Source organism: Pectinophora gossypiella, chromosome 13, assembly GCF_024362695.1.
Source record: "Pectinophora gossypiella chromosome 13, ilPecGoss1.1, whole genome shotgun sequence".
Classification (NCBI taxonomy): Eukaryota; Metazoa; Arthropoda; class Insecta; order Lepidoptera; family Gelechiidae; genus Pectinophora; species Pectinophora gossypiella.
The window spans coordinates 9,019,558-9,032,371 of NC_065416.1; the positions used below are offsets into that span (position 1 = coordinate 9,019,558).

The 12,814-nt window shown below is 37.3% G+C and overlaps 1 protein-coding gene across 1 annotated transcript in view; it reads right to left on the bottom strand.

Moving 5' to 3' along the window:
* LOC126371923 (putative phospholipase B-like lamina ancestor) overlaps positions 1 to 12,325 on the bottom strand; it is a 33,560-nt gene extending 21,235 nt beyond the window's left edge. The window contains exons 1-2 of the mRNA XM_050017373.1: positions 12,157 to 12,325; positions 1,055 to 1,165 (exon numbers count right to left, since the gene is read on the bottom strand). The gene's annotated coding sequence lies outside the window, so the exon portion shown is untranslated. The remainder of the gene's footprint in view (positions 1 to 1,054; positions 1,166 to 12,156) is intronic.
* Between the last annotated feature and the right edge of the window lie 489 nt (positions 12,326 to 12,814).

The window sequence follows — 12,814 nt, forward strand, 5'->3', positions numbered from 1 at the left end:
ATTTTATTCGCCAGGGTTATTCATTCGTTTTAAAATTAACTTGTTGACAATCATCCCTCCCTTTCCTTTTCGGCGGATAGGAAAATGAAGGGTTTAATTTACAATAAAATTAGGAGGTGTCTGCAGGAATCGGGGCCATTGTTAAGTATCTATGGAGATTTTTTCTGTAAATATTTTATTTTCACACGACTGATGGCTTGTGCCTCAGATAAATGTAATGGGTATACGATCTTGTTCTAAATTTTTGTCTGTATAATAACTTTCATTTCAACTTGACGGAACATGTCTAATAAACATTATTTAGTTAACAACCAGAAGCGACTATGGCTGAGTTAATTAGCTCATAAACCTCCTTCGACGATAAGATGGTATTGACGAGCTCTATTTTACGAGTAGCTCATCCGGTTGAAGAGTACTGAGGACGTCTAGAGTTCTATAATATCCGCTTGATGAAGTACTAGGTAAATAGACCTGGCAATTTATGATTACAAGTTTGATTAAACTATAATAACATAATTGGACATCTTGTAGGTACTACAGAGCATAGGCCTAAAAGCAATTTCGAATTTGTTTTCGAATTCATATTTGGATCATAAATGATTATCACGTGATCAGTGGTGAAGGAAAACATCGTGAGGAAATCCATATTCCCGAGAAATGTAGAGATATTTCGGAGGTATGTGACCTAACCTATATTGGTCTGGATTTCCCTTCGCAGTCGCTTTTGTAAAAAACTGGACCTCTGAAATCTTCAGGTTAGGTAAGCGGACCCCGTGAAAAACGGGACAACGCTAGGTAGATGATGATGATCTAGTAGGTACTACAGTAACGAAATTGTTAAAACATTAACTTTCCACTGCGCATGGACCTCCTGACAATCTATCGTGAGAGTATGAAGCATACGGCTACGCTACTCCAACGCGGGTTGGTGGAGAAAAAAAAACATGTACTTAAGTAAGTGAAAGCGTTCCCCATGCCTAAAAGGCAGTTGTGTCGTTGTAGTACTAAATATGCGTTTTTTAGCCCATAATGCATGTATAAAGAAGATACTTACAGCGTCAGTGGTGTGCCCACAAACACGACGAGTCGGCGTACTCAACCCATCGGGATGGAACTTTATGGAGACGGCGCGGACGGTCGACTGCTGATCTAGACCGCTACTGATCTGTTGACAAAAGAAAACAAAGATATTATAAAAAGTGATCCTATAAATTAAGGGTTCCATTTTTCCTTTTGAGGTTCAGAACCCTAAAAATCATCATTTTTACCAGTCTATTAGATAAATAGAGGGAGCGAGGCGACCTATTTCGCACGTACTATAAACTACAAAGGGTTTCTAGCTAGTAAGTTCCTAATAATAGAAAAAAAACTCCCTGCTTCAACTCTTCAGGTACCTACTTATCTAAAACGAAGAGTAGCAAACGAACTTCAAAACCTTTAAAACGCATCAGTCTGAACTGAGTGCAAAAGCACTCTTGATAGTCGAGAGCACAGGTCCAGAGTACGCAGACAAAGATCATTATAGGTACTATACGCAGTTGGTAACAGACATATTGAGTAGTGTCACTTACTAACTACCCCGACGGCAAGTTATTAAGGTCTCGACGTCGCGCGTCGTCTGATAAACGCGGGTCTACAAGAGCGCAGTGGTAGTTTAATTTGTACATGGGTCTTTCTTCTTTTTTATCAACAATGATCTGTCCTTCGTTCTAATAAGTTATATGTTTTAGAATTTTGTTTAATCTATCCATTGTCCAAAATATAGTTATCTTATCATTCAACTGTTTTAAGACAGTAGTTAAACAAAAACTTTACAAAAAAGCTTATTATAAAGTTAGTGATTATTTAGAAGATATGATTGCATGGGATTAACTGTCTGAGAACTGATATTAGGCAGCTAAATTACTCAATTGTATACCAATATTTTGTGTTTTTTTTTTTAAAGAACGTCTAGGGCCCTGTGCCGAGGTTTTTCTTGCAGCTTCTTTTCCCCGGCTATACAGGTTGTGAGAAGCTGCAGTAGTTTTAGGCGGATGAGACGTTCGTTATGTAAAATTGACGATTCAAAGTGTAACTATGTCACCTATTGAATAAAGATATTTTTGAATTTTGAATTTGAATTTTGAATTATTAGACTCAAAATACTAGCAAAATACTAATTGGTTCCTCGATTAGCAATTAACGTAGCTTGATAGTTTTTCACAAAATTCTATGATCGAGTGATAAATCGATGCTGTCTCCGATGAAAAGGGCCATCTTTATCACAATATTATTTTGAATGCCCCTGCAAAGAAAAGTATGTTACCAAGATAAAGAGAAATACTAAATAGTCCTCTACAGACACATCTTTATATGATGTTTTAAAATATTTATTGGCGTTATAATTTTAAAGATGTTAAATCGGATATATGGAGAAAATGTTTTTTTATTGTCGATAAAAAAGAAGAAAGACTAATAAAATAAGGACTTTTTAGAACTGGGCTGGGAGCGAATAAAAACAGAACGCGTTCAGCTGCTTATCATCTCAGGCGATACGTAAGCCGGCTTAGAGAAATTATTATAATCCTCGTGGGGATAAAATATGTAGGTATAACTAAGTCATCAGGCCTGCATGGCAACCGTGCCGCGCGTCGCGCGGTTTGCTAGAAGAAATTTCTACTAGAAATAAGTTGAACTGTTTGTCTGTGATGTGTTAGTCTAATTGTTTCTATATACTGTTTTGTGTAAATACATTGAGGGTTTCCAGCAATAGACATTTTCAATTAGATAACATTTTACAATCGTCTCATTGCGCGGTAAGAATTAGATCTGTCAAAGTAAGCTAGCGTTGTGACGTTCATTAGCATAGTGACGTATCAGTCGATATTAGGTCCAACGATTATTTTCTAACACTATTGTAGATATATATCGTACAGCTATTAGTCGAAGTCTTTGATATAATTCGCGCTGTGCAGACTCTGCAGGGGCAACAACAGGGGCAACCACCTCTTCAACAAGACCTATTTTTGTTATTAGTGACATGACCGGTTACCAACCTGTTACCATAGAATAATGAATAATTACTATTTAAACAACGGTCGCTCTCCGCCCCGCTGGCGTGGTTGACGACTTCCCTCATTCAGCGCTTATCGCTTTCGACCCACTAGAATCGATTAATTCTTTCAAATTATTCTTCCTCTCAGACGACGCCCTGAACCGAGGTTCGCGCCCAACTGGGCACCCTCAGGCCTGTTGTGTTAAATATTGTTCCAGGTGAGAGCCCTCAGCGCTCCCCATTTGTCCGGCTAAGTAGTTAATGCCATCTGCGGCAAATCTACAATAAGTCACGTCAAAAAAAAAATTAAATCTCCGCCCCGTACCTATTCCTATCGGGTGCCGACCTCATCCATTCTGAGTCTTACTTTAGTTTGAACGCCATAAACCGCTAAGTAATAAGTCCATTCATCATGTACTTAGCTATTTTGTGACAAGGTAAACCTCTGTTGAAATATTATCTACCACAACGTCAAATCGGATGACTCTTTATCATACTTTATTTTATAAAGTCACATGTATTCTTGTTACTATATATAACACCTACTATGAGGTACATCTTTTAACTTTGGAACTCTGGTATTTTATGTAACGCACGTATTAGTACTTACAATATAAGAATACAAGAACACATTTATTGCGTTTGCGTCTAGCTAACACACGAATACACACTATTTGCGACTAATTATTAACACGTCTTTCCTCCTCTGTGTCGCTTGGGATATTACAAAGTGTTCGCAGTGAAACAATCTTTCAAAACAAATTATCTGGAATTTCAGTAGACGATATAATAAGTCATTGTAGTCTCGGTCTAACCATCGCACCGGCGCGGGCGACGGTTACCCGACACCCGCCACTACACTAATTAGCGATCACCTGTCAGCACACGAGATGAGAGGAGCATTACCGGCGCGGGCGCAACGCGGTGGGCTCGCCACTAGGTACTCGGCACTTCAGATAACACCCGAGATTCCCCGACGCGGGTACTACCATAATGAATTTGTCCTTAACCACTGACACGTGGAATTGAATATGTTGTATAGGTACCAAAATAAGTTCCAGAAATCAATATTTGAGTATAAAGGTTTCTAAGTCACGCATGTCGTAGCTACTTTTTAATAATATAGTCGGTTTTCGTGTTGTCTCAATTTCAATAATAATAGGAATTAAAAGATAGATACTACTATCTACCTTTTAATAATTTTAGTGCTAATGACGTCACAGTTAAGTTTCTTAAGGTATCAGTCAGGTATAAGGTGCAATTAATTAGCATTGCCGCACTCTACCTCGTATTATAGTTGTTTTCCTGTTGAACGACAAAGTAAGGATTCAACATTATTATGAGTGCAAAATTTCATGAAAAGCGGCATTTTTCTGACGCTGCAGTGGCACTTCAGGGTTGATAGTAAACACTGAAGTAACAAACCAATAGGTACTTACCTAAGTTTAGAGTTGATGAAAGAGCAAGGTCGAAATATAAGTGACCACGTAGAAAGACCACGTGTAAAGTGGGTAAGGTCAAGTATACTCAAATTCGGGAGACGCGTGTATGATTGACAGTCGAGAAGAAGATAATAAAATTAAATCCAAGGCCTTGAGGTGGCCGCAATCACATTGGTCTTTTGCATTTCGTCGCTTTATAGTGAAAACCTCATTAGCGTCTTTTTGAAAATCGCATTCGGAGGTGATTTCCTCCGAATCCTCGCAATATTACCTACTAACACTAGATTGAATTGTTCTATTACTAACACTAGATTATGCTGTTTATTATTAAAAAAAAAAATATTATTTTGTCTGCCAATAAACTGCTGTACAGTTTGGCGGACGGTACCGAAGTACACACTACATTTTTGATATAAATATTTATTTTTATGTCTGAAATAAACTCTTTTTAAATTATTTATTATAATAGGGACTTCCCTATTGCGAGGTTCCAATTGTGAAATCAGTTACTTTCGTTACTTTTTCCTAAACGTCAATACACGCAATTAGGTAGGTACTATGGAATTCGAATGAAAAAGCAACCTGTGACGTCATAGAAAAATGTCAGATAATGTCGCACTTATTATTAAGTACATTTTTCTTTATTAAAATTAATAAATAAATTAAATAGAAAAAAGAAAACGTTTTTAGTGACCTTTAGTAACACCTGTCTTTATTTAGTAATCAGAATTTCATAATATACCTATATCTTTGACCTAGGGAACTACCCAATTGAGACTAGTTTCAATTCAGGTAAAATTTAGTAGTCAATCGAGGTTTTGTTGAAGGTGACACCAGAATGGGGCATCAGAGGCGTGGTGTGCTCTATAAGACGAGGATTTAAGTTTGTATTTCCATTTGTGTTAGATAACAATCGATTGTATCAAAGATATATGTAGTCAATGTTATGAGAGGTTTGAGGCACGTGCCGCGTTATATTTATTGAGTAGTTGACACTGGTACTACCCTGGGGCAATTTGGAATAACATCCTACGTAAATTGGCGAATCCTTTCACCACAATGCTAATGGCCGGTAACAGAATTAGAAGTACTATGCCACGAGTTCTTCTATTGATTCCCTATATATTTACATACAGGGTGTTAGTGACATCGTAACGAATACTGAGGGGGATGATTCTGAGCTAATATCCTGTGGAATGTTCCGTCGCAAAATTAATGTTTTTTTTTAGCCGTACAAGTAGGTGTGGGTGTTAGTAACAACGTAACGAATACCCACTGAGGGGGATGGTTCAGACCATGATTCTGAGTTGATATCAAGTGGAATTATCAGTCGGAAAATTTATGAATTTTTAATTATTTTCAGTTACATAATTTTGCGATAGAAAATTCGACTTGATATCAACTCAGAATCATGGTCTGAATCATCTCTCAAAGTTTTCGTTACGATGTAACTAACACCCTGTTTATACGTGGTTTTCTAGTGGGAATTTTAAAATGAATGATTATTTTATTACCGTCTCAACATTTCTAAACGCTAGTTTTTTGTGATCTTGACAACTGTTTCGTTCTAGTTTAAGATCCACTCAGTTAACACTTCGTGTGGTAGGTAGGTATCCAAAAATAACGTCAGACGTAGGTAGGACAGGATAGTGCAAAAAATGGTACAAATATAAATGTGTTGAACATTACGTCAATGGACTTCCCTTCGTGAATGAACACAATGCGCGCATTTTAAGTGCCGCCATCAGAGTGGTTCCATTGACAAACTTGTAGTTGTTTTTTACAGTTCCAACCAAATTTTATTGCTTCATTTTGAATACTAACTTTGAATATAGACGTGTTGTCTTTTAAATGTTAAAAACTTTTTTTATTCATTTATGTTTACATTTTTTTTTAATTTTGGTCATTCCGGCCAATTAGTTCGGATTCGAATCCCGGTGGGGACATATCACAAAATGACACTCTGTGGTCCCTAGTTTGGTTAGGACATTACAGGCTGATCACCTGATTGTCCGAATATAAGATGATCCATGCTTCGGAAGGCACGTTGAGCCGTTGGTCCCGGCTACTACTTACTGGTGTAAGTAGTCGTTACATGAGCCATGTCAGGGGACTTTGGCGGCTCAGTAACCCTGACACAAGGTTTGATGAGGTTGGTACTCCACCTCACAACCCACTTAATTTACATCTAAGTAGTGGAGTAATTCCTATATTTTTTAGTTGTTCTAATAGGCTTTATCATACTGCTTATCACTCTGTGCATGTTGGCTATAAATGCCATGACTAATTTGGCTGACGTCACTGTTACGATTTGTAATATTTATCACAAGACTCTCATTTATTAAAAGTGAGTTACAATTGAACAAGTGAGTTGCACAGGACCGGAAAGGATGGCGTGAAAGAGAGGCCTATACCCAGCAGTGGATGGATACAGGCTGAGTAGATAGATAGAGTTACAATTATCACGGTTCTTATTTAAATTTGTAATTCGTAAAATTCGGCAGTATAACCGTGTAAAATTGTCGGCGTAGATAACTTTACGTTCTCTTACGTCACCACCTGTGGCCTCTACGTAGTTAGTAACAATTAATGTACTGTAGTAGGTATGTGTCTGATATGAATAATTAAAAAGTAAACACTCGCGTTACCAATGCAACAACATTGAAATTGTTATAAATTATTAATATCCAAACAATACGGCCAAACACTGTTCACATAGAGATTTAAACATATTCGTTTTTTTAGTTGGCAGACAAGTTTGTGTGGCTGGTACCTATAAACGTACAAGTACATTTGTATTTTATATAAATAAGTAAATACATAATGTATTTGTATTGAATATGGATGTCACTTATCACAAAATGAGGGCTAAGGGACTGATGTATCTAGGTAGACCATACTTGAACACTTCGGTAGAGTTCATCAATTTACAAAACGGAAAAGTGTAAATGAAAAATTGAACTAAGTAATTATAGGAATTGTTACATTTTACTGTTTAGATGCTTTATATATTCTTATGGTCTGTACCTTCAAAGTCAAAAACAATGTTTGAACTCAATCCAGGTACCTATACACCTTATTTTATCTACGAACACATCGCAACATGCTTTAAATATTTGTCCTTACTGTTCAGAGTAGAGGAATAAAAATAGATTTATCACACTGTACCAATATTCTTGGCAGTATTTAGTTTAGTATTTAATACCTATTGTTCAAGGGGCATGGCATGCCGGCTCATGTATCATCATCATCATCAGCCGTACGACGCCCACTGCTGGGCATAGGCCTCCCCCAAGGATCTCCACGACGATCGGTCCTGCGCTGCCCGCATCCAGCGGCTTCCCGCGACCTTCACCAGATCCTCGGTCCACCTTGTAGCGGGCCTACCCTCTGAGCGTCGTCCAACACGTGATCGCCACTCCAGAACCCTTCCGCCCTAGCGGCCGTTGGTTCTCCTCGCTATGTGTCCTGCCCACTGCCACTTCAGCTTTGCAATTCTCGGAGCTATGTCGGTGACTTTAGTTCTCCTGCGCATCTCTTCATTTCTGATTCGATCGAGCAGGGAAATACCGAGCATAGCTCTCTAATATAATATCTAATATATTGAATAATTTTGGGCATTCGTGGAGTGAAGGAAGCTTCTGGGTTGTGGGTCTGGCTAACCAATATTCTTATACACGTAGATTCACCTGTTCAGATAAACTAACAAGTGTAAATAACTTAACACATAACATAATAGGTCACCACTATATCCCAATTGGGGCAGTCAGGGGTACTTACATCCATCGTAAGATGAACTAAGTATCCACATCTAGGAATTCCATAGTCTCTGCTTACCCCGGTGGAAGATATGTACCTCAACGAGATTTCTGCTTCAAGTATACCAGATGTGCCACTTCCCAGATTTTACCACTATGGGAAATGACTTTGTCATCAGGTAAATAACCTGCTCGAGCGCAAGCGCAAATAACATTTCGAAATTATTAGTAGGCACTTTTTCTTCTATCGTCTGGGTTGTAAGGTGGATTACCAACCTCATTAACCCTGGGAGCCGCCAAAGGCCCCTGACAAGACTAGATCAGTAAGTAGTGACCGGACCACTTAACGTGCCATCCGAAGCACGGATCATCTTACTTTTGGATAATCAAATAACCTGGCAATGTCCTAATCAAACTAGGGATCAGAAAGTGATTTTTGTGATTCGTCCCCACCGGGATTCGAACCCGGGACCTCCGGATCGTGAGCACAACGCTCACCATTGGAACACGTAGGCCGTTATTAGTAGGTACTTACTAACCATCAGATAGCAGATTAAAAAAAAACACGTTAAAATCACCACGTGGAGCCGGTAATAACTTACATCGTTAGTAAATTAATTTAAGTACCTTTAGCCTTTGAATACGTAGTTTATTAATTATTTTATTATATATTATACTTCAAGGTATTTGAGTAACAATTGATTGATATGAATTGATAGCATAATGAGGAAAACTTACAATAATATGAGGCGTCTTGAGCAATTTCAATAGGCTATTTTAAAACACAGCGAAGGAACAATTGAATAAACCTATTCATTAACATTTCACGGAGTCCATTATAATTATAAAATACTAACACAAGAATATTATCTTTTATCTTTGGAAGAAATTGTTTTTTTTCTTACATGCCTAGTTATTTGTAAAAGATTGATTTGTTTTTGTGAACTATAAACTTTAATAATAATTGTGAAATCGACGCACGTGTACGAGCGAGTGTTTCTTATCGAACACATCCCGTGCGCAGGAAATAACAACGTAAACTGAACAATTGCATCAACTTCTTTCTGTATTTTATTAAAACTTACACTTTATTACAAAACAATACAAAATTCTTTATTGCACAATCACACAAGAAAAAAATAGTAGACAAGTAGGACAGAAGAAGTACAATAGCCAGCATTATTGCTAAATAGCAATAGCAACTGTAATAGGAATTAATAATAATAAAAAAATATCAAGTCATCCCCCTCAGTATTCGTTATGATGTCACTTACCCTTTACAAGTACGAATGTTAGTGACACCGTAACGAATACAAGGGGGATGATTCAGATCATGATTCTGAGTTGATATCAAGTGGAATATCCTGTCTGAAAATTCATGAAAATTTTAGTGGTTTTTTAAATTATTTTCAAATCCATACTTTTGCGACGGAATATTCCACTTGATATAAATTTTGAATTAGGATCTGAAACATCCCTCAAAGTTTTCGTTATGATGTCACTAACACCCTGTATAGTTACTTAAGAATAACCGAGAAATTATATTACTCTTATACGTATAGTAAGTAGGTGTATTAATTATGGGAAACCCTCGAAACCTGTCTGACTGATAACATTTATGTTATCATCTCAGTGTAGAGTGTACTCTGTATGACTTCACACGATATACAATGTTAACATTTACATAAAACAAAGCACCAAGAGGAAATAATACTCCACGGATGCTTAATTTTAAGTTTCCTGTGTATAACAAAGCTATATATAACACTTACCTACCTAATTAGAACTACCTACGTGAAAATAAACTTGTTAAACAGAATATGTTCACGTCATCAGAAGGTTATTGGTAGTCACACTTGGCATTTGGAGTCTTATGGTCAGTGGCGACCGCACCGGGTGTCGAAAGGGGGGGATGGTGCAAAAAATCAACAAGACTGGTCCACCCTGGCCAGCAGCGCCGTATCTAGAGGGCAGCGACTGGGTTTTGTATTTTGAGGGGCTGAGGAGCGTCAATTTGAGATCTCGCACCAACTAAATATTTGCCACCACTGCTTATGGTGTCTGGTATTCAATTCAAATTCAAATTCAAAAATATCTTTATTCAGTAGGTAACATAGTTACTCTTTGAATCGTCAATTTTACATAACGAACGTCTTATCCGCCTAAAACTACTGCAGCTTCTCACAACCTGTATAGCCGGGGAAAAGAAGCTACAAGAAAAACCTCGGCACAGGGCCCTAGACGTATTATATATATATATATATATATATATATATATATTATTAATATTCTACATGTATATTATATATACATTATTCTAACTACCGGCAGTGAAAAGGCACAAAACTTATGTACAAAAGAGATTTATTAAGTACCTAATTTTTAGCCAGATAAGACCAGAACACAAGAAATAACAAAATGAAAAAGAAAAGCAGCCAGTGTTTTATTATTAAAGAGTTTTTACAACGGCCCATCATATTGTAACACGTGGTTCTTACGATTTTCAGACTAAACCATTTTATGCTTGCTTGCAGCTAGTGCGTACTAACGTGTAGGTAATTAATTAGTAATAAGGTGATTGATTTTTTTTATGTTATTTCATCAATAAACTCCAGTGAACATATTGAAGATAGATCTAAATCTATTCATTAAAGCCTTATTCTACACCAGATACTTAATCTTCTATCGTGTGGGTTGTGAGGTGAATTACCAACCTAATCAACCCTGGTGTCAGGGTTATTTTTGAGCCGCCAAAGGCCCCTGGCATGGCTCATGTAACGACTACTTACTTACATCAGTAAGTAAGAGACATAATGATTAATATAATATTGAGGGGTAATGCTCCGTCCCCTTCTTGCAAAACGCGTTTTTGTACGTAGTTTTTTACAGCACTAGCAGCATGTGACATCATGAGTTCCTATTTCCTTCTCTTTCTAAATCCATAATTTCGGATGTTTGTGACTTTTGCATTTTTAACGAATGTCGATTCTATTTTCAAACTTGACTATTTTAGAACGAAAGTAAAAACGTGTCAATTTCGATACTTGTCAAGTATTACGCCTATTGCGTACATGTTTGCAGTCGATCACAAGTTCTATGGGGATTTTCCGCAAGTATCTATCTGTCTAACGTTGTTATCTGAATGCCAATTCTTATCGCAAACTGGCAAACCCATAAATTGATTGATTTCGTACCGTATATGTACAGAAATCATATGCCTCGTATTTACTACTATGTAAAAAACATAAGTACATTAATTTTAAATTGATATATATGAAGTATTATTTGGTGAAAATTGGAGTTGTAAAGACAGGTAGGTATTTCGGAATGGCTCTCTAAGTTGACTAAATCTATTCGCAAATTAGTGACAGAGACGGGTCGGGTAATACATGTTAAAAATGTTAATAAAGATGGTATAATGTTCCTAGTTACTTGGCCATATACAGGTTGGTTAATGTTGTAGACATATATTGAGGATGTGTGCATCGCAACGCGTTCTAAATATATCGTCCACGTGCTTGGCCGGAGGGGACATTGTTCTGAGTTTTCGGTTCACAAACCGATTGGGGTCAAGTGCCTTACGTCTAGACCGTACGTGCGTGAACACCAACGATAATATTGTCTCTCCTTTTACGACAAGTTTTTTTAAACATTACACCTTAAAAAAATAAATTAACTTTATACCATTTAAACATCAACGCCACACAAAGGTCGCACGTTTATTATCAGCCGAGAGAAAGTTCAGAATAAGGCCATCACACGCAAAAACCCAAAGAGTTATGTGAAACTATTGTTTTCATTGAAAGTTGCAGAGTACCAAGTTATTGGAAGTCTGAATAGGCGTCTTATCGTGGAAATTGTGCAATATGTTTCCAATGACTAATGGGAAAACTGTGTAAATGAAAAATGTCTGGGTACTTACGTTTTCATTGATTTTCCTCTCGTAGTTCAGAAGGTGGCCTTTGACGTGGTTTGCACGAAAAGGACTACATTTGAATAGGCACTGTTAAGGGCTTTCGTGCGAACTACAATGAGCCCTAGAGACACGACTACTCGCGGTTACATTCAAGTGACGAGTGAGCCGCGCCACACTCGACAGGGCAGCGGCGCACGCGGCGCGGCAGAGCGAGCGCGCGATCATGTCGCAATCACGGACTCTACATCCCGGGAAACAGAACTATTTTTCCCATAATTCTATCAAAATTAGCGTTAATTACATTCTTACAATAAATTAACTAATTGCTGCAATTTAATGTACAGTTCATAAGTAGCATCGGTGGCTTTCTTGATCACTCCCGTTCTTTCTAGAACTTGATAGAGCTAAGACTGTAAAAAAAGTTGTAAAATAATTATTCTCATATAACGAATCTTATTTACTTACACTGTGAGTAAATAATTGATAGAGATAATCACTTCTTATCCAACTACTTTCCGAAAAATATTTCAGTTTTAGTCATTTGTACCAAAACAGCGCCACATATACGATTTATTGAGAACTATATCAGTGGCTCTACATTTTGTAACGATACGAACCTGAAGCCTCGTTTACTTCGTCTCGTAGAGTTATTCGCGTAGTCTAA